Source organism: Zootermopsis nevadensis, unplaced genomic scaffold (genome assembly GCF_977971745.1).
Source record: "Zootermopsis nevadensis isolate Lab colony 2312 unplaced genomic scaffold, Znev_1.0 Znev_ptg000022l, whole genome shotgun sequence".
NCBI lineage: Eukaryota > Metazoa > Arthropoda > Insecta > Blattodea > Termopsidae > Zootermopsis > Zootermopsis nevadensis.
This window is the reverse complement of record NW_028259154.1, coordinates 48269-69631: the sequence shown is the minus strand read 5'-3', so window position 1 is coordinate 69631 and position 21363 is coordinate 48269. Positions and strand designations below refer to the sequence as shown.

Below are 21363 nucleotides of genomic sequence, written 5' to 3'. Positions count from 1 at the left end.
TGTGGTGTGGACTCGGGGAATGCTTGCTATCATTCAGTCCAAAATGTTTTGTCCTCTCATCTCACATCAAGAAAACTAAAGATACAAAAGTTGTGCTGTATGGGTGTTAAACTTGGTCTCCCACTTTGAGGGAGGAACATAGATTGAGGGTCTTTGAGAACAGAGTGTTTAGGATATTTCGACCTAAGAGGCAGGAAGAAAATTGCATTATGAGCTTCACGGACTGTACCCCTCACTTGATACTGTTAGGGCGATTAAATCGAGGAGGATAAGACGGGCGGGACATGCGGAACGCATTGTGGAGGGGTGGGGTGTTTACAAGATATTGGTTAGAAGGCCTGAAGGGAGGAGATTGTGGGTGAGACATTGGCGTAGGTGGGATGGCGTTAAGATGGACCTTTGGGAGATAGGAATCTATGGAGCAAACTGGATGCAGCTGGCTCAGGTTAGTCTTATGGCAGGCTTTTGTGAACTCAGTGATGAACCTTTGGCTTCTATAAAGAAAGTGTTCTATTTTTTGAGAAGCCAAGTATACAGTCAGTTTTTCAAAGAATATCCTGCACCATAGAGAGAGTGAGGATAGAATTCACACTGATTCAGTGAGCTGCACAGAGTGTAGATGCTTCCCACTGGCATGCCACTCGGTCATGTAAACAAATGACAGTATTCAGTTGTTTTTGCAGATATATCATAAAGTATTTCTTTCTTTCTTTCCACTAAATGGATTCGAGAAGTTCTGCTAACTTAAAGATAGTTCAGTGGTTTCGACGTAGAGACTGATTGGATTATGAACCTTAGGGTTGCTGATGAGGCACAAAGGAATGAGAAACGATTGAGTACATAATTGGAGTTGACTGAGGAGGATCGTGTTGCTGCTATGTTGCCAGATGTTGCATGGTGAGCAGTACTTGGAGGTTCTGCGTCCCATCAACAGTTGAAGGGACTCTTGAGGTGCACTGCAAGGTGGTGGATATGTTGGACAAGGGATCCGGGACTGTTGTGCTGGTGGAAGGTGAGATAAAATTGTGCAGTATGATCATTCCATTTGTAACTTCTGTCAACTTGGTTCGTGCAGTTGTAACGTGTCTCTTTTTCTTTGATCTGTCTAGGCTAGGGGGAATATAAGTGGTTTAAAAGTCTAGTCTTCAAGGTGATACAAATTCAGTTGCTGTCTGTTGTCATTATTGCAGTGGAGACATTTGATGAAAGTGGTGAGAAGGTGGCACAGTCCCTGCTGACAACATTTGCTGTTGGAATGAAGGGTGTTACAGACAAGCGTACTTCACCCTATGATGTGCCAACAGCAGAACCACCAAAGCGGATTCCTGATTTGTCTGTTGAGCAACACACGTCTCTTGATCAGGTCAGAATAGAGGGAAGCATGTGTTACGTGTGAGGCTCTTTGGTTATTTTTCTTTGGGGGGGGGGGGGGGGGGGGGTGAATGTAACTTTTCTTATTCTGTGTATGTATTTTTAGTTTCTTCTGTCAGTAGTACTAACATGTAAAATATGGAGAAGAAGCACAATCTAATTAAGATCTTGACATATTTGTGGTGATAGAGCTTTGTAAAATGTGCATCCTTAAGATTATTTGATGTAGACTGAAAATGCTGACTGCTTTGAATCTGCACTTATTGCTGTGTGTGAAAATTATGACTAATGAAACACTGCAGCTAAGTCTGTAGAATTTAGTATGGAGAGAGATCATAAACACACCTACAAATTAATTGTCAATGTTTCTTCACTTCAACATTATTTCCTGCAGGCTGCACTCTACCGACTGTCTGGAGACCGCAACCCACTTCACATTGACCCGAATGTGGCTGCATTTGGTGGATTTGATCGGCCCATCCTGCACGGTCTGTGTTCGCTGGGCTTCTCAGCCCGCCATGTCCTACAGCAGTATGCGGATAATGATCCAACCAAATTCAAAGCCATAAAGGTGTGTAATAGAAACATCTCTTTTTGGGGCTTTCCTATTTTCACATTCTCATGATAACATTCCAGCACCCTCTTTCTGTTGTTCTATGGATTGTTTGTGTTCACAGCATTTTTCACTTGCCTCTTCCGTGTCTGATGTACAGTTCAGTTGATGTCAGTCATTGTACTTTCTTATTCTTTCCACATGCTTTCCTATTTTCTCGCATCCCTGTTGGAATACTTCATAACCGTGACTCCCATTCACAGTGGATACGTTAAGGGAGGCCTATGGTAAGTAAAAAAAATATTCATGTGAAGCATGGTGCAATGGTGTGGCTTGATAGTAGATTTCTAAGTTGTAATTCCGGAGGACTGTTCATAACATTTTACCATTTCAGTCTCTTTTTTTTAATTTTATCATCTTGTTGCTTTGTAAGTTCTTTGTACTTTTTTTCCATCAGAGAGATTGTTAAATATGATGTTATTTCATGAATGTGTTTAATTTTCAGAGGTTATATAGCATCAGATAGAATGAGAGGATAATGAATGGGTATGAATTTGGAAAGGGGCAGTAATATTAATTTTCATGTTACTATGCTGGAAGTTTTTTGGAGGGACTGAGGAGAACTCTGATTAGCCTGAGAAGGATAGTCAGAAACTGGACTGAGATGCAACCTGATATCCCCATTAATATGGTTTAGATCGTTGCACTACACAGGCCATCAGAGTGTGAGGGTATGAAGAAAATGATGACTGTCACTGGTTTACAGGCTCGGTTCAGCAAGCCGGTTATCCCTGGGCAGACACTACAGACTGACATGTGGCAACAGGGGAACCGTATCCACTTTCAGACCAAGGTGAAAGAGACGGGGAGCGTGGTGATATCTGGCGCATATGTCGATCTCACCGAGGCATCCGTCCCGCAGCACAAGGTACGTTTTTGTGGCTGACTGATGGGCCAAGATCATCTTTGATGATGGTTGTTCTGCTGGTGAGAAATTTTGTTGCTGCTGGCCTTTCACCACGTTCACATAATTCTGCCCTTATGCTCTGTCATGAGCTGGTTGAGTCTATCTATTTCTTCACATCATATTTCTCTAAGGTGCATTTTAGTAATGTCTGTGTGTGTGTAGATCTCCCAAGTACTGTTTTCCTTTCAGCTTTTCCAATGAAATTTTTGTGTTAAATTTCATGTCTACGCAGTGGAAATAAAAGGTCACACATATTGCAGGTTCCTCACAGAAAAATGCAATTTGATTATGCAGTACACTGCTACTAAACAAGACGAAGCATTTGAGCTGTGTTTGCATGTAAAGCTTACTTAATATAAATGTACATTTTGATGTAAATTCTGTAATTGTGTTTTGGAGAATGTTTAATTTAGTGTGGGTTTAATGAGCCAAATATAAGATTTAATTCTGGATTTTTAGTAAAATGATAGGAAAGCTCTGATGGGCAGGGCATACAGCATGCATGAGCAAGACATGAAATGAGTACAGAATTTTGTGTGGAAAACCTGAGGGAAGAGATGGCTTCAGAGACCAACTCATAGATGGGAGTGTAATATTAAAATGGATCTTTAAAATACTGGGTGTTAGGTTGTGGATTGTGTTCAAGTGGTCCAAGATAAGTCCATGAGGCAGGCCTGAGCTGTGTGGTGTTTGTTCCTACAGATTGCAAGTTGTGTTTATAATCGATATAAAGTGTAACTGATATTCTGTTATCTTGTGATAACCTGCATTGTTCAGCCTAGCAATTTCTTACTCTCAGTGACAAGGTTATGTTTCCTTTTTGTTAAGATCCAAAACATTACAGCATTGCTAGTATCACATCTTCAGTAAGATCCATTTTAACCCTTTAAAGCTGAGTTGTAACTGTATGTACCACCTGCTGTAACAGTCATTATCTCTGCATTTTGCCCACAGAATATATAATGTGGGTTTTATATTGATCTCAGAATAAGCAGTAATTTATTTCTCTAAGCAGCATTAACTAGTTTAGTGTTGTCGTGGAGACATGTTGTGTTTTCTTTGAGGTAACAATGGATTGATAGAATATTATGCACCTTTACTGTGGCTGAAGGGGTTAATTATTTTCTTTAATTATCTAGTTGGTCTTCAGAGGTTACTCAAAAGCTCTATGGAATTTCTTTGTTTTCTCTTTCCTAGTTACATTTCCAGCTTATGGTAAATATCTGCAAATCAATTTCTCAGGATATTTGCATCTTCAGTGGGCAAAGTGAGGAACAAACTTCACGATTTGTACAGTTCACTTAGTGCTTTGTGAATAGTGAACTGTGGGAGACAAAGAGAAGTTGTCACATGAATACATTGTTTCACTACACTTGTTTATGTAAAATGTCATTAGGTCAGAAATTGGCTTAGACTTGGAAAAAAATTTTGGCATGATGCTGGGGGTGGAGCCGAGTCATGATATGGCCATTTGTGTGTGTTTTGTGTAACAGAATAATGAACCTTTGTTTTGTAAAAGCAGTAAGTTTTTTGACTAGCTGAGTCACTGTCAAGGAGGCAGGAAAGACTTTGCACTTTGTATAGTTCATTTAGCCTACATGTAAGGTTGTCTTGATAACATGTACAGTACAGTAGCTGTGTTCAAGGTCATGGAAGAAACACAAGTGAGTAGCTCTGATGTATGCTGGTTGCATCAGTCAGTCACTATGCCTGCTGTGATGAGGTCCACCAAGGTGAGGGAAGTGAAAACTGGAATTTGTAGTTCAGAGGCACATCTCATGTCCTGACATAGAATGAAAATATGAACATGGTTTTGCATTTGTTTTTAAGCTAAAAATATAGTATTCATAAATATTTAACACGTTCAGGAAGTACTCATTATTGATTACAGAGTGTGTAACCATCGAAACTACTCTCAGTAATGCTAAAGATCAAGTTACATCATATCCATATTTTTCCACTTTTGTATGGTTGTAAAATATGGTTTCTTTCTTTGTGTGAAGAACCTAAATTGTGTTTGAAAACAACCAAATATTATTTGGGATCTTGAAGGATCAAATAAGTGGATTCTTAGGATAGTGAACTAAAGGACTAAATGTGTTGTTCATAAGATGAAAACACATAATGTATGCATAGTTTGGTGGGAATCCTGTTAAAAAAATTGGACATAAGTAAGACTGAGAATTTAAGGGGAGGATAATATTAAGCTGGATCTTAGACAAATACAGATGTGTTTGAACTGTGCCAAAGTGGCTTGGTCCTGCAGCTAGTGATACTGTTTGGTATTGGCAATGTTCGACCTTCGTTTTCTATCACCAGAGAGTTAACAGGTTCCTAGAGACATGCAGAAATGGTGTATGATGTTGGTGGCTTTGTAAACTGTAATGTGAGGTTGCATTGTTGGTGCAGGCATCCACATCAGCGCTGGATTCGGATGGTGTGTTTGACTTGCTGAAAAAGCGGGTTGCGGCAAACCCAGAGCGTGCCAAGAAGATCGGTGGTGTGTTCCAGTACAACATCACCAAAGATGGCAATACTGTTGCCACCTGGAGTATGTATGACACAGTTGTCATGGATTTACAGCACTGTTAGAGAGTAAATTTTATACAGACTAACTTAAAACTTTCATCTGTTAAACGTTTTGTCTGTGCGGTTAACTCTCCTACTTCATATCTGGCAGATCTTGGGTTTGTATCTCATTTGAGAGACAGGGTTTTCTTATCATAGTCACGGAAGGCAATGATGAGACCCTCGCCGGGTTCGCTCGTCACGGCCACTTGCAGCTGAAACGGAAAGACTTGTTATGCATTTCTGTTGCGTCCTACAGGAGCAGTGTGTGACGATGTTAACAGAAACCCAAAAAACAAAACAAGAGATAAACTTAGGAATTTTACATGATTACAGGCTTTGTGGCATATGTATTTGTCAAGAAGTTCTGGAAAAATGAAATGTATGCAGAAATTTGATGGTGAAACCTGAGGAACACCACTTGGAAGACTTGTAAGAAGTTTGGAGATTAATATTCAATTTTAGCTTTGATGTTAGCTATATTCAGTCCTCAGTTCATTTTAATTATGAGCTTTGAATATCAGAGAAGCAGACAGAAACAAGTATGGTGTCCATAGATGGATTTTCCAAGTAATATTTAAATGTTTCAAAATGAAAATCATTTTATTAATCTGAAGAATTTGTGTTTTATGCTCATTATTTTACAATGGCTTCCTGTACATTCTAAATATATAATTTAGGACCAGCACAATGGAAATTACAAACATTTCTATAAATTTTGACCACGGTCCATGCAAGTGATAACTCACTTCAGAGGCATCCTCTGTTGGTCTGTAGTTGACTTCTGCAGCTGTGAAGTTGAAGTATCCATATTTCCTTGGTCTGACAACTACTACATGAGATACATTTGTCCCTGCAGGGATCCTGTCAATCTTGATGTTGAGCTGACCACCCACCAAAGTGAAGGCCTCTTTGTGAAAGCTACTGTCACTCAGCTTAACACCAAGAGCAGTACTTGTGCCAACATTATATAGTGTGTACTGCAAAGAATGTTGTGTGTTATAATCAAACAAGTTTATGAGGTATGTTGGTATTATATGGGTACTAAATACAATATTATCATGAGATGCTCCATATTCTTTGGCTTGTAACATAAACGGCCTATGATATGTAAAAATTTCTATTCTGCAAAAACAACCGGACGATAACTTTTCTGAAACAATATGACATCTAAATATCCCAGCTACTATGTCCATGTCTTCAACCAGATATCTATTCAGTATCTGTTTCGAAATTAGCAATCTGGCACCCGTTTCTTCTTCCTCATTACCATCTACATAAGCAGCTAGGGCTGCGAGAACAAAAATACTTGGAAATTTCATTCTTTCAAGATTTTTAACGAAATATTAATTTATACACTCCCCAACGTGTTGTACGCAGGAGTACTTCGAATCTTTCCCAACGGAATGGCACTTCTTTATCAAAACTTCCAACTCGTTGCCAACTCACAAGCAACAAAGCATGTAATTCGACTCCTACTGGCAATGACCGCACTTAAAAATTAGTTCCGGTTCCCTTCATTGTCACCAATTTAAAAGTTAATGACGATAAAATATACCGTTCCAGCCGTTGCCAATGTTAAAATGAAACTGTTTTGGCTTCACTGTTAAACACGGAAGTTTAGAAGTTCCATAGTTTGTAACATGCTTTGTAACTCAGAACTGTAGTTTGTTAATCGGCTGTACTTCGTATGCGATTATTTGGAATAATTATTAGGCACATATGGATGTGCTTTGTTATCGGTAATATAACGTAACTGTGTTGAGAATCATGTCGATGTCTCTGTCATCAGACCCGGAATTGGAAATGAAAGTTAAAAAAGGTTTGAAAACGTGTCAAACATGGATTGAGTTGTTTATGTTGAACTTATATACGTAACATTGCAAAGCACTGCCCCCGATGGTGGAGAAGAGGGTAGAAGTTACCAGACTGCATCATGAGTTGCAGGGACGTTGCTACGATGTGGAGTATGCCATTGGGTAAGGTTTAAAGGAAATTCTGTTCGTTCACTAGTATTCAAGAGGAACCTTGTTCCCAAGTGAATACTTTTCCACAGGCTTGTAGCAGCATCTTGCTCATTTCTAGTTGACATTTTGAATTATGTGAAGTGTAATTTCTTTATGTTACAAGGAAAGCTTATTATTTAATCAATTAACTTAGTGATTTTAGACCTTCATTCATTTGACATTTCTGCCTGGCAAAGGAATAAGATCCTGAGTCCTGACACAAAGTCGCCAAATATGGTGTGTGTGCGTGTGTCTATCTATCTATATATATATATATGATTTGGAAGAAAAGTGAGAATCACAAGACCTTCCCAGAACTTTGTGTAGTTTTTTCAGCAGTTGTATTGTTCTCCAGGGCAGTGAAGTCTATGGAGGGGGCAGAGGATAACCTTGGTAACATACAGGAACTGCTGAAGAATGCGGTGTTCTTGCGACAGCAGATTAAGTATGAAGAAGCTCGCAGGTGAGTGTTATTGTGAATGTTGTGGACGTGATTTCTGTGGTCTGTCTGTGCCTTCTCTCAGGGTTCTTCCCATTTTATTCATATGTGAACTGAATGTAAGATGAGCAAATGTGTTTCAGTTGGAAAAGAATGTACTATAGCAAGTACAGAATGCTAAATTTGTGGGTTACCTGTGTTTTAGAATACATGAAGGAAATAGGGTTTGGGGAATTTGGGACACAAACTTGTTTTATAGCAACAGGAAGGAAGTCTGTCACTAGTGTAAATCCCCCATAAATAAATATCTCCTATGCGTAAGGAAAAAATGATCTGAATTGTTGTGTAGTACATGGACAAAACTATTCTGTGCAAATCCTCGTTTGGGAAGGAGTGATTCTACCAGTAAATTATAGCAGTGTGGTGTTAGCACTCCTGTTTCTCAAATGAATTACGTCCTATGCACAAGTCTCAGCAGGGGATTTGCTGTCCTGACTGAAGAGGTTTTTTTTTTGTCAGTTTCCTCAGATCTTCCAGTTGAATCTGATCATAGTGTATCAGAATATGCCAGTTGATCCAGTGGTTTTTGAATGACTTATAAAGCAGTCTTATTAATTAAGTACGCTGCATGTGTATGTCCATCTAGCCTGATTCAGTTACACAGCAGTTGACTGGTTTTTGTGAAATTTGGTGTGAATATCTACCATTTCAGTTCTCTTGATCTTCTGTTCATTTTAACTTTGTCATCTGCCATTACTGAATTGAGTTTTGAGGTTCTTATGATAGTGAATATGGAGGTGGCTGTCTTGCAGGTTGTTGCACCATTTAATGTAAAAATCAGTTTGTGCAACGTCGCAGGCAACCATCTTTGTAATGAGTTGTTTTGTAGGACACTAAATTAATTTTATTGCTCTGTGGATCACTGTTTCATTCACAGTAGTGTAGAATACCGGTCAGACAGTGTGTTAGTGATTTTTCACCTTGCTGTGATTCTTCATGTGTGTTAGAATTGTGTTTTAGTCCTGTGTGCTGATCCAAGAACATTTGGATTGGCATGCGCATATGCGCAACGCATGTGATTTATGTTGCATGTCTTGTCTGTGTAGGCTCCCCCACTAATGCTGTGACATGCCAGGTAATTGCTGCTTCCTGTTGTTTATTATGTTGGTAGTATATTATGGTAAGCAGTCACTACATGATCATGATGAAATTGGGGATATCACATGGCCTTAGAATTGTTACTGTGTAGGAGAAAGAGTGCATGGTCACATGGACATAATGTTTCATTGATACAGAGGACACTACAGAACAAGGGAACTGTGGTCCTATAAGTGGGAAATATTAACCTGTCAGTGTGGGCTGTGTCGAATGGACGTCTTTGCACGGTGTGATAGGTGCCATGTATGTTTCCAACATCAGAGTGAAAGAAATGACTATATTTATTCAATTGTGAGGTGATACTGAACTGTGCAATATCGTTATACTAAGAGACAGTATATTTAAGACATTTATTTCCTCTATTAGGTTGAAGGCCAGTTCATGCTTCATTGTTCAAAGTTCCTGCTTTTGGAAAAGTTCTTAATTACAGATAATAATGGCTACTTATTTCACCTGCTGTTTTGTGTGGGTGTTAAACTTGGTGTCTTGCACTGATGTCTGTGATGAGCAGAATACATGTAACTAAGAGAAACATACAGGCAGCGAGAGAAAATTACATAATGAGGAGCTTCATGAATTGTGCTGTTTTTTTGGGAAAGTGTTCAAATCAAGAAACCAGTGGGTGGTTGGTGTTGCCCAAGGAATGTAGTGGCACTTTAGTATTAGCAGTGGATAGTTATATAATCAATATTGTTTGTGCATGTTTTTTTTCCTTCAAATTAGCCATTTAATTACTATGTATTTGCATCGCTGTTTGTTTAATTTTGTTCAGATTACAATTTCATGTCTTGGATCCTCCATTCACAATAATCCTAATCCCATTTAGTATTAAGTAATTTGTACGGTTGAAATATAATTATTAAATAGCCTATGAATCAATTAGTCAGTTCATTCACCCTTTTAGCCACTTGATCTCTTAATCACAGTCAGGCGGCTAAGCAACCAGTGGATCAATCAACTGCTCATTCTGTTCAAAGATATTTGTTCGTACAGGAACAAGAAGGAGTCATACTAAATTAAGGGTTTGGTGCAGTCTTTACTGTATGATCTACTATTAGCTTCTCAAGGACTCTGCTTCATGAAAATTTTATTTACAATCACAAAATCATGTTTAGATCTTCAAGGACACCGGTTGACCACAGTTTGTTGGGAACAATACTGGTGATTCATGGTTAGGATCATTTTGGTTATATTTTGAGGATAAAATTCATATTTTGGGTATGAAATTCTTACTTGAAACTACATTTCTCGGGCATTTACAGTGAATCCTTCATTTAGTTCAGATGCCAAAAGTGGTGTTCTGAAAGTGCAAAGTTAAGAGCTTTCATTAAAGATTTCGGTGAGGAATATTTTAGTTCTGATGGAACAATTCTGTTCTGTAAACTTTGTGAAGTTAATGTTACAGCTGGTAAGGGATTTAATGTGCAACAACATTGTGATACAAGCAGTAGGCAGGTCAGGTTTCTGTTGCGATATGAAGTGAGCCTGCCAAGTGTACTGAACATACTGCACTGATTTCCTGGCAAGCAGTAGGCTGGTCAGGTGACAGACAGCTTTTCCCCGAGTAAAATCCCAAGGATCAATTAAGCTTCTTCTCTCAGCTATTCCCAGAAAGACAAAATGCATTCACTTTTAACTAACACAAATGCAAAAATAAACAGCATTCTGATGACGCAGTTGATTGAACATGTACTTTTGTTCTTGGGGAGGGGGGCACACCACACACACTTCTGAGTATATAAATGTCACTTATCAATGCCGTAAACGCCTCATGGCGTTTATTTATTTGATTCCTCGGGAATCATCGACACATAACCTCAACCGTTAAACGAGAACACCCTATCATTCCGTAACCTGATGACAGCCCACCTAGATCGCTGTTCGCACACATAAACTTACAGCACCTAAGACTAGATTCACGCAACAAATTTTACCAACTCTCTCTCTCTATCTCTGCGCGAACTTGACTACAGCGAATTCTAGTAGCGAACCCAGTAAACTACGTATTGAGCGGGAAATGCAGGGCATCGATATATCAGGAAGATCCAGAATCGTAATCTTGTAGGAGCCTGGTAGCCGAATGGATAGCGTGCTGGCCTGCGGAATACGACATCGGCAGTTCGAGACCCAGCGGATTCTTACAGTAGTATTAATTCTTAATTCTTACAGTAGTATTAAGTTCTAAATATAAAACGAGGGCAGGACTCAGGACTCAAACGATTTCTGATTTCTGCCCTCTAAAAATAATTGTGGGTTACCGGGAGGGTGGGGCGCCTAATATGATAGAATGAGGGGGGTTATGCACAAATATATAAAAGGGGGCTCAGTTGGGGGGTATACCAACAACATACAGACATCAAAGCATATGAGTCGAAAAAGAAACAATCCAGCGAAATAAATCAAACCATCAAACCTGCATGCTTGTCATGTAAGCTGTTGAGTGTGTTCGCAGACTGACTTGATATCTGAACAGGAAACCTGATGGGACAATGAATGAAGTGTGTAATTACCTGACCTATAGGATGTACTTTAAATGTTGTGATTGTAAGTGTGAGATGATATGTTGACAGAAGTAAATGCAGTTTGGGATTGACATTATTGCTGTTTCCAGTTGGTATAGGTATCGTTTGTAGGCGTGGGTGGAGACTATTTGTGAAGTGATTTTGGTTTTTGTTATGTAGTGCTGTGACCTGCCGGGGTATTTTCTGTGCTTGTGGTGTGTTAAGCAAGGATAAAGGTTTTAAAACTTGTAAACTTGTAAGTTTGGCGTGTGGTGTTTGTTATGAATTTGGATTTGCTTGCAAAAATCTCATGCCCAGTAGATGACAGATTTGTTTGTTGATTTATTTGGCTGGATTTTTTCTTTCGACTCAAGTGCTTTGAACACATTTTGGTTAAAGATTGTTGATTGATATGATGTCTGTTTGGACCACCTTTGGCTGCTCCCTCATAAATATATTTTTGCATAACCCCCTCATTCTCTCATCTTCGGCTCCCCACCCACCCGTCCGTTAACCCTCAATTATTTTTTTAGAGGGCAGAAATCAGAAATCGGTTCAGTCCTGCCCTCGTTTTATATTTAGAACTTAATACTACTGTAAGAATCCGCGGGGTCTCGAACTGCCATTCGGCTGCCCTTCTGTTTCCCGCTCAATACGTAGTTTACTGGGGTTCGCTACTAGAATTCGCTGTGGTCAAGTTCGCGCAGAGAGAGAGAGAGAGAGAGAGAGTGAGAGAGTGAGAGAGAGAGAGAGAGTGAGTGAGAGAGTGAGAGAGAGTGAGTGTGTGTTGGTAAGCGTGAATCTAGTCTTCGGAGTCTTGGAGGTGCTGTAAGTTTATGTGTGCGAACAGCGATCTAGGTGGGCTGTCATCAGGTTACGGAATGATGGGGGTGTTCTCGTTTAACGGTTGAGGTTATGTGTCGATGATTCCCGAGGAATCAAATAAATAAACGCCATGAGGCGTTTACGGCATTGATAAGTGACATTTATATACTCAGAAGTGTGTGTGGTGTGCCCCCCTCCCCAAGAACAAAAGTACATGTTCAATCAACTGCGTCATCAGAATGCTGTTTATTTTTGCATTTGTGTTAGTTAAAAGTGAATGCATTTTGTCTTTCTGGGAATAGCTGAGAGAAGAAGCTTAATTGATCCTTGGGATTTTACTCGGGGAAAAGCTGTCTGTCACCTGACCAGCCTTCTGCTTGCCAGGAAATCAGTGGAGTATGTTCAGTACACTTGGCAGGCTCAATTCTTATCGCAACAGGAATTTTGCACGTGGAAGATTGTTTTTTGTCCAACAGTTCTCAGACTTTTCCTGCGTAAGACGTAGTTTACTACTACTCTGCTATGACAAGGAGGTCGGATGAGTTCGCTGTTTTTCAGACGTTGCCGTCCCTGCCTATGATAAAATGGCGTGGGCGTTCTGCCCCTCTGTATTTCTTTGGTTGCTAGGATGCATTCTGAGTCCAGTGCAGATTTACTCTCATATATATTGCCAGGGCGTGGAAGTTAATTTGAATTGATGTGTGTCATCTTTCCCTTGTGTGAAGGACGTAATGTGTGAAATATTTTGGTTGCATGGAGGGTTGGTTTAGTTGGCCAGTTGATTATTGATGAGGTGTAGAGTGCATTCGTAGTAGCAGTTACGACTGGTGTCACAATGCGGATATTTATTTTGGTATTGTTTCAGGTAGGAGTGCCTGCAAGCATGTGGGATACTATAGCCGTTGCCCACTTTTGATTCCTAGTGACCAAGTATGGGGTGTTCGTAGCATGCCTCACAATGCCACAAGGAAGACCTCAGGCCCTCGTGCGATTACCTTGCTTTCCGAGGAGGTGTACGGTTATAGATTTAGTGGGAGTGCCTAGTCTGTCTCAAAGAGTAGTTTGAGATCAGGGGATGTACTGAGTAGCAACTTTCATGTGAACTGTAGCTGTAGTGTGTGTTTACTGGCATCAACGAAGACATGGAGGACTAATTTGTCTGAATATCAGCGTTTCAGAAGATCAGTTGTGTGCGTGATGGGGAAGCAGCTTTTTTGGAGTTGGAGATGTGAAGAACCAGACAGAACGAAGCACCTGTAGTGTTTGTGACTTGGATAAGGAATTGCGTTGTTCAGGTATGTTAGAGAGTAGAGTTTATTTACATTCCATAGATCCTTCTTAGGACTAAACCAAAGGATGGAGAACAAATCATTTCATACAATACATATAAACTTCAGTACTTTTGACACAATTACAAGGATGTGTTTCACACGTGAATGTACATAACCTTCAGATTCTGCAATTCAAGTATGAAAAATAATTTAAATGCAGGCTTGAACACCTTTAAATCATTTAGAGTTTTAATTGTTGGTGGAAGATCATTAAATGACTTGATACGCGTATAATACGTTTATTAGGGTTAGCATAGACTATACAAAAATTATATACTTGTAATTAATTTTTATTTTATTGTTGAGATTTGTCAAACTTGTTTCCACTTACAAAATTAAAGTCTAGTCAATGATATGTTGGTGTCCATGAAACCCAAAGGTTCTGGAAATAAATATGACATGCGCCCTGATGTGGAGAAAAGGTGTTTAGAGTATTACAGTAAGTGCAGTACTTGAAAGTTACTGTAACTAAAACATTTGACTTCCCTTACCAGTGAATCTGGCCTGCGTTGTCACTCGTTATAACTTGAAACTGTTGCTTGTGTTTTCCAGGTCGTGGAGACAGCATGTATTGCTCTGAAGTCAAGCACGACGGATCCGTTACCGTCGTCAGTGCTGGGAAATAATTTGCTGTTTCTTGGTGGCATCCCTGAATTTTAATGAAGATGAGAATACAGTGCAGCAGCTTTTCTCCTGTCCAAGGTATATAAGAGCAGTTGGAGGCAGAAGAATATTGTAAAACTAACCTCATTCTTGATATTAAAAAAGTGTACAAAATAAAAGATGTTTTTCCAGCCTGATGGTACTAACATGACATAACAGATTGTTAATCACTGGCTTTTCAACGCAGAATTGTAAGCGAGTCCCATGGCAGTCTATGAGGCACTGGTATAGATCTTTCTCTGAGCACCCAGAACTCATTATTTACTGGTACAGTGAGCCTGTTAGAGGCTGTATCACAATTAGTTTGTGTTTAGTATCCTGCCAGTACCAGGAGGCATCTGCACGTAATGTATTTCTTTCTCATATCATAAACCCAGATTTCCCATTTTCTCTGTCCCTTTTACATCAGTTGCTGATTTAGGAAGCAGCTACTGCATTGGCCACTGTTGTGACCAACATTTTGTACACTGAACATTAGGATGTGAGTGTAATTATCTGTACTCATTGTGATTCGCCGTTGCAGTTCTGATGATCCACATGTGGAGATCTCCGCAGTCCATGGGATTGCGTGCAGATTGCAGGACAAGCAAGCCAGAGCCACTCACCAGATGGCAGTCACAGGCAAGTTCATCCATTTGAGTAAATTGTTTAATGAACTTATTTTCTGAATTGCAATGCCATTATTGAAAGAAGAAGACCTTTTTTCCTGAAAAGTAGTAAATGGTTTTAATGAAATAAAGAACTTGTCTATTTCTTCTATTGAGACTACAAAGAAACAATGAAGAACGTGATTTTTCTTTGCCAGTTTAAGGAACCACATTTTGAGGCTGACCTCCACATTGTTCTATAATTGAGAATGCATGGAGTGTACCTCCATGCTCCCACTGCCTCATGGCATTGCGCTTAGTCACAAGGATAACTGCAGCTGATATAGCGAACCATTAAATGTTTAAAAATCATAATCTGTGTTGGTTTTCTGTAAGTCCAAGTGGTGTTAGAACCCAAAGACCACTGTGAGAACCTGAAATCTCTCTTAAAACCACATTTAGTATGTGAACTTGTTGAAAGCGTCTGCTTCATATCTGGAAAAGCCAGTAAGGCCTGTTGTGTATGTTGGTAGGAGTGTTTGTTGCTGCAGCCATGAAAGAGTTACGACGGTGTGTTCCTTGTTTGTCACTACACAATGGTGGCGATATCTCAGGTAGCTGGTGAGTTCAGTTTTATAAATTTAGATTGTTCAACATTGAAACAATTTATATTACTGATGGTGAAGTTTCCACCTTTGCTTCCAGAAGGTATGATAAAGTGGCATTACTGATGGTGATATGGAAAAAAAAATCTAATTGCTACGGCTACCTCTTGCCCCTTGTCGGTTGAATTCACCTTAGTAGTAGAAGTGCTACAGATGTTGGCTGTGTTGTAGTGGCTTGCCATTTCTTAATCTTTCATTTAGGTCCTTTCTCCATGACATCAAAACAGGCGAACCTGAGGGGCATGGACCGACTGGTGTTTGTAGACTCCCTTGCTGTCATAATGGGGCACGAGGAGAGGGAGCCGTGTATCTTGGAGACAGCGATCAACATCCTCGGCTCCAAACAGACGGCAAGCGAACTGTTCGTTAAATATCCACTGAATCAGTGGCAACAGAAGTTGCGTGGGACTGACGTGATGTGTGTGAGTTGTAGAGTTTGTAGTTGCAGTATTATGACGTGTGGAATAATGGCCCACTTGGCGAATGCTTTAAATTTGCTGGGGGGGGGGAGGAAAGAAAGTCTCCAGTATGAATCTGTGAGTGAGGGAGTTCAGAATTTGTCAGGTCGCTGGTTGTGACCCGTATTTAAAGTTAACTTGTGAATGGGTTTGTAATGAACTTGACAGAATTTGTCTTCTGAAAATGGAAGGTGCTTGTTCATTGGCTAAGGTAGGAGTGTTAACTGCTTGGTGAAGTAAAACTGTGTGCTCTTAGAAGAGTGTGATGTCTTGATTTGTTGAATGTGACTGTATTTTCTCTTTCTGGGAGTAGCAGATTACGAGAAACAGAATGATCCTTCAGATTCTACTGAGCACCATGCTGTTTGTCACGTGACCTGCGTACTGCCAGCCAGACAAGCATTGAAGTACGTGCGGCAACAGTTGGCGGACCGACTTGATGTCAGAAGATTAAACCTGCTGGGACAAAGAAGGAACATCGTATCCGCAAGAAACTGATATCAGTCTGAACGAGGCATTCGTTGTGTGAGTACATGAGCATTAGAATGTATTTGATGTGGTTGTCGTGTGAGAGAGATGAGTCTGTCCAATTTTATTAGGTACTTCAGATGTTGTGAACTTAAATGTGAGATTTGATATGTTGAAAGACCTATGTGCGGTGAGAGATTGGCATAATTGCAGTATCTGTGGTATGCTAGAGGCATTCATGATTCTCTAGTGAATATATTGTTCATAGGACATCAAAATTGGAGGTTAGGTATATCTTGTAGACGAGGGTGGTGACTATTTGTGATAAGGTTTTGTTAATGAGTGGTTTTGTTACATGTGTGATGTGTGTAGTGCTGTGGAGCCTTTAATGTGATGTGTTTACTAATTAATAAGTGAGTAATTGCCAAGGTGAGGAATTTAGTTTTGTTGACGTGTGAGTATTGTGCACAGTGACCGGAGCTGCTGGGATATTTTCTGTGCTTTTGGTTAATTTTGAGCAAGGGGATCGGTTATGAAACCTTTAAATTAGGTGATGTGTTGAATGTGATTGCATTTTTTTTCTGGTAATAGCTGCAGAGAAGAAGCTTGATTGATCCATGGGACTTTACTGAGGTTGAAGGATGCGTCACCTGACATGACTACTGCTTGCCAGGAAAAGAGTGGAGTATGTGCAGAAACACTATGGTGGCTCACTGATATGACGACAGGAAATCAATCGGCTGTTATCACGAAGGACCTCATGTCTGCGAGAGATTTATCTCTGTGTCAACTTGACATGCATTGTGTAAGTATACGAGAAATATGATTATCAGATGTGCTAATTCATGATTCACACAATCAAATTCTTTGGCAAGATAGCGAAATATTCCACCAACATGCACTTCATTATTTAGTTCACTTAAGATTTTGTGTGTAAAATTCAATAGCACGTTGTTGCATGTCTTTTTGAAATTTTTTTAGAGAATGCCGTTGGTAATGAAACTGGTCTGTAAGTAGAAATACCTGTCAATTTAGGTAAAGATCTTGTTTATGTTTACAAGATGTTTTGATATCTGCATTGGAACAAGTTTCACAGTTTGAAGGACAGTATTAGGGTGTGGTGTGGAGTACTGGCAGACCTAATAATATAATAAGGTTGCTTTACTGTCTTAACCTAAAATAGACCCATGACAAAAAATGTCTTCTCAAAATGGAATGTGAATTTATTTGCTTTACATGAGGTGTAGGGGCCGTCAAAGACATGTATTTCTTTAATTATTTGATGTTAGTATTCTACCATACTGACTAAAAGACTAGAAAAGAAGAGTGATGGGAGACGACCAATTTGGATTCAGGAGAGGAAGAGGAACCAGAGATGCCATCGGAGTTATGAGAATAATTTCAGAGAGAGTTCTCGATGTCAAGGAAGAAGTATGTGCCTGCTTCATCGACAGGAAGAAGGCTTTCGATCGAGTAAAATGGAAGAAATTAATGAGGATCCTACAGAGAATTGGAATTGATTGGAGAGATAGAAGACTAATCGAAAACCTGTACATGCAGCAGAAAGTCAACGTGAGACTGGACTCAGGAGACACCAACAGCGTTGAGATAGGTAGAGGTGTAAGACAGGGATGCTGCGTATCACCACTTATTTTTAACCTGTACGGGGAATGGCTTGCCAAGGAAGCTGTGGAGACTTCAAAATTGGAGGAAGATCATAATGACTGTAAAGTATGCAGACGACTTGGTAGTATTGGCGAAGGAAGAGGAGGAATTACAGAACATGATGGACAAGTTAGTGGTAACAGGTAGAGAGTATGGAATGGAAATCAACATTGAAAAATCAAAGGTAATGAGGATGGCACCGAGAGCAGAACCATTGAACGTTGTAGTTGGAAACCAACGGCTGGAGAATGTGGAGAATTTCAAGTACTTGGGAAGCATAATCACGACGGACGCCCTATGCACCAAGGAAGTAAAAGCAAGGATAGCCATGGCCAAGGCAGTTTTCCGTCAAGAAGAGGATACTTCTCACTAACAAGTTGGGATTGGAGATGAAGAAGAAACTAGTGAAGTGTTACGTATGGAGCAGAGACCTGGACACTCAGGATGAAGGAACAGAAATACCTGGAGAGTTTTGAAATGTGGTGTTGGAGAAGAATAGAGAAGATCAGGTGGACGGATCGAGTTACCAACGAAGAAGTATTGAGGAGAGTCGACGAGCAAAGAAACATTCTGCAGGCGATTACACGAAGGAAAGCTAACTGGCTCGGACATTACGAGAAGGAATGGGTTACTGAGTGACATCATCGAAGGTCAGGTTGAAGGAAAGCGAGGGCTGGGAAGAAGACTGATACAGCTAACCGACGATCTGAAACAAGGAAAGAAGATGAAGTTCCAGGAATTAAAATGAGAAGCTGAGAATAGGGAAAACTGGAGAGTTCTTTTTGGGCAAAGCAATGGACCTGTTGTAAGACAGAACACTGAATAATAATAATAATAATAATAATAGTATTCTACCATGTTTTCCATTGGAGGTAGCTCTGCCTTCATTTTATGTGTTTGGCATTGGTATTTTAATTTGGTCAAGAAAGGGGCTTTCTAGGATAGGTAAGATAGCTGCCCTATCTCTCGGTGAGAGACTGAGGCCGAGTTTCTCTTTTTTGAGAGAGTGTTTTATTTATTTCTTGTGAGAGGTTGAGATATCGTTTGAGTCTTCGTTGTCGTGGTTTTGAACTTTGTAAATGTTTGCTCATGTTTGATTCTTTTGAAATTGATATTGTATTTATATCTCCTTATCATTGTTCATTTACATCCAGTTTACATAAAATGGGATTGCCGGTGGATGTAATGACACCAAGAACCTCCCCATTTTAACTTCAGAAAGGCCGATACTGTTAAAAGGTTTGTTTTCTTTCCATTTTATCGATGTCATTTCTGAGCATTGGCGATCGGTGGTTGGTATGTTTGACTTATATTCTGTGTTTCATGTACGCCAGTGCATCGGACACGTACCAGTGGACGCGGCGTGTTCTGGAGGGGACTCGAAGCGAAGGGCTCTTTGTGCGTGTGTTGCGGTATCGTTCATTAGCTTACTTTGAATGGCGTATGGTGCAGTACTTGGTGCAACGTGCAAAGGTAGTTGATTTTTTCGATCATGTAGAGTTATTATTGTCTCTAACGGAGTCCGACGAACGCAAAGGAATTTTGAAATTTCATTCTGATTTGAAATCAGACATTGACATGTGCCCTCTGTTGGCTGTTTAGAACGGTCAAAGATGTAGGCAGATTGCGTGTAGCCCCATTAAATGTAGAGTATGACACACTCTGAGTAGGTAAAGTATTTGAGTTTGGTTGACCACGAGGCTCACCACGGCAAGTGTCAGCCTCAAGGAGAGACTGAGGCAGAGTGACTTATTTTTTAATTTATTTTAAGAAGCAGAGATATGGATGGAAGGAAATTGGTTGCATTGTGCATTTCGCTCTGTTTACTTGCCCCCTGGACCACCACCATGAGGCACGTGGAAGATTGTGCTGTCAATTTTGTTTTTTGGCGAACACTTCTCAGACATTTCCTGCATAAGACATAGTTTACTACTACTCTACTATGACAAGGAGGTCAGAAGCGTAGGCATGTATCCATCAGCCTTTAGTCTTTTCTGCTTGCGAAGAGGCACACCTACTTTCTCACATGTCACGCCACCTCTACCGAAATGTTCACTAGCATATGTATGTTTTTATTGTGGATTCGTTTGAATCAGGCCACCCGAAAAGGGTCACGGTGTAGTTTGCGTATGCTGCGTCTTCGAGATTTTCAGCTCTTGGAGGATAGCTTGGATTTACTAGGAGTAGGAGTAGCTGCGTTGGAATCAGGCTAAAAGAAAATGGTGATACATCATGTTCTGTAGGTTATAGAAACAGCAAGGTACGTGCTCTGCGTGAATAGGTAGCAGGATGCTGGCTCACTTGCATGAATTGTTGAGGGTGCGCCGTGTCCGTAGTTGGCTACGATCTCAGGTACACACTTTCGTTCGGCTATCCCGCATCTGCAGGGCTTAAGAAGTCTGGGTTAGAGTGCGTCAGTAGCTGGCCATCAGGCTAGTGGTCGACATGTATAGTTTTGTTGGGCGATGCTTCGTCCATGCCAGGCGACTGGTTGACGTGAATATCTTGCTTAGCCTAGGCTGCGTCTGTAGCCGTGTGCCTTGTCAGTTGTATGGGTTTGTTTGGTAATGCTGCATGTGCAGTGCTGTACCAGTTAGGTTTATGTTTGCTTGCCTACTTTGTGTCTGAAATAGGCCACCACTGTAGAGGTTTGTTATTAATCCTAGGTTGCTGCGGTAGCAATAAATCTTTTCACATGCTTAGTTTGGCCCAGCTGTGGCCGTAGAAGGCAACAAGACCACAGGCAAACATTGGTCAGTCTGGGTTGCGTACATAGATTCCTAGTGGCTGAATAAATCACAGGTTGGGTTGACAAGGCTCTGTCCGAAGAGATCGACTGTGTTGAAGGCCGCGTCCATAGCAGCTTACTGCCTTACTTGCATAGGTTTGTTGTGTCAGGCTTCGTCCAGAGGAGGATAATTTGTAACGTGGATATTACGATAGTACTAGGCAGTGTCCTTTGCTATGCTGTGTCCGTAGCTGGCTAATTGCTCACTATAATTGATATCTTAGGAAGTCTATCACAAGAATGATTGAAAGAAAGTGATTTAAGAAGAACTGGAGTGCACGGAAGCACAGAAAAGAATGTTTAAGAGCACATGAAATTTTGAAATATAATAAATTGTTTCAAATACAGAA

At 40.3% G+C, this 21363-nt stretch overlaps 1 pseudogene across 1 annotated transcript in view; it reads left to right on the top strand.

Annotated features, from left to right (window-relative positions):
- The window catches only part of LOC147872923 (peroxisomal multifunctional enzyme type 2-like), a 29131-nt pseudogene that overhangs the window by 4408 nt on the left and 3360 nt on the right, over positions 1–21363 (top strand). Inside the window, exons 10-25 of the transcript XR_015536591.1 lie at positions 894–1012; positions 1191–1363; positions 1766–1942; positions 2691–2852; positions 5301–5442; positions 5796–5891; positions 6319–6481; positions 7821–7928; positions 13559–13683; positions 14272–14421; positions 14906–15003; positions 15503–15590; positions 15836–16056; positions 16406–16617; positions 17152–17365; positions 19560–19698. The product of XR_015536591.1 is annotated as a peroxisomal multifunctional enzyme type 2-like (transcript). The remainder of the gene's footprint in view (positions 1–893; positions 1013–1190; positions 1364–1765; positions 1943–2690; positions 2853–5300; positions 5443–5795; positions 5892–6318; positions 6482–7820; positions 7929–13558; positions 13684–14271; positions 14422–14905; positions 15004–15502; positions 15591–15835; positions 16057–16405; positions 16618–17151; positions 17366–19559; positions 19699–21363) is intronic.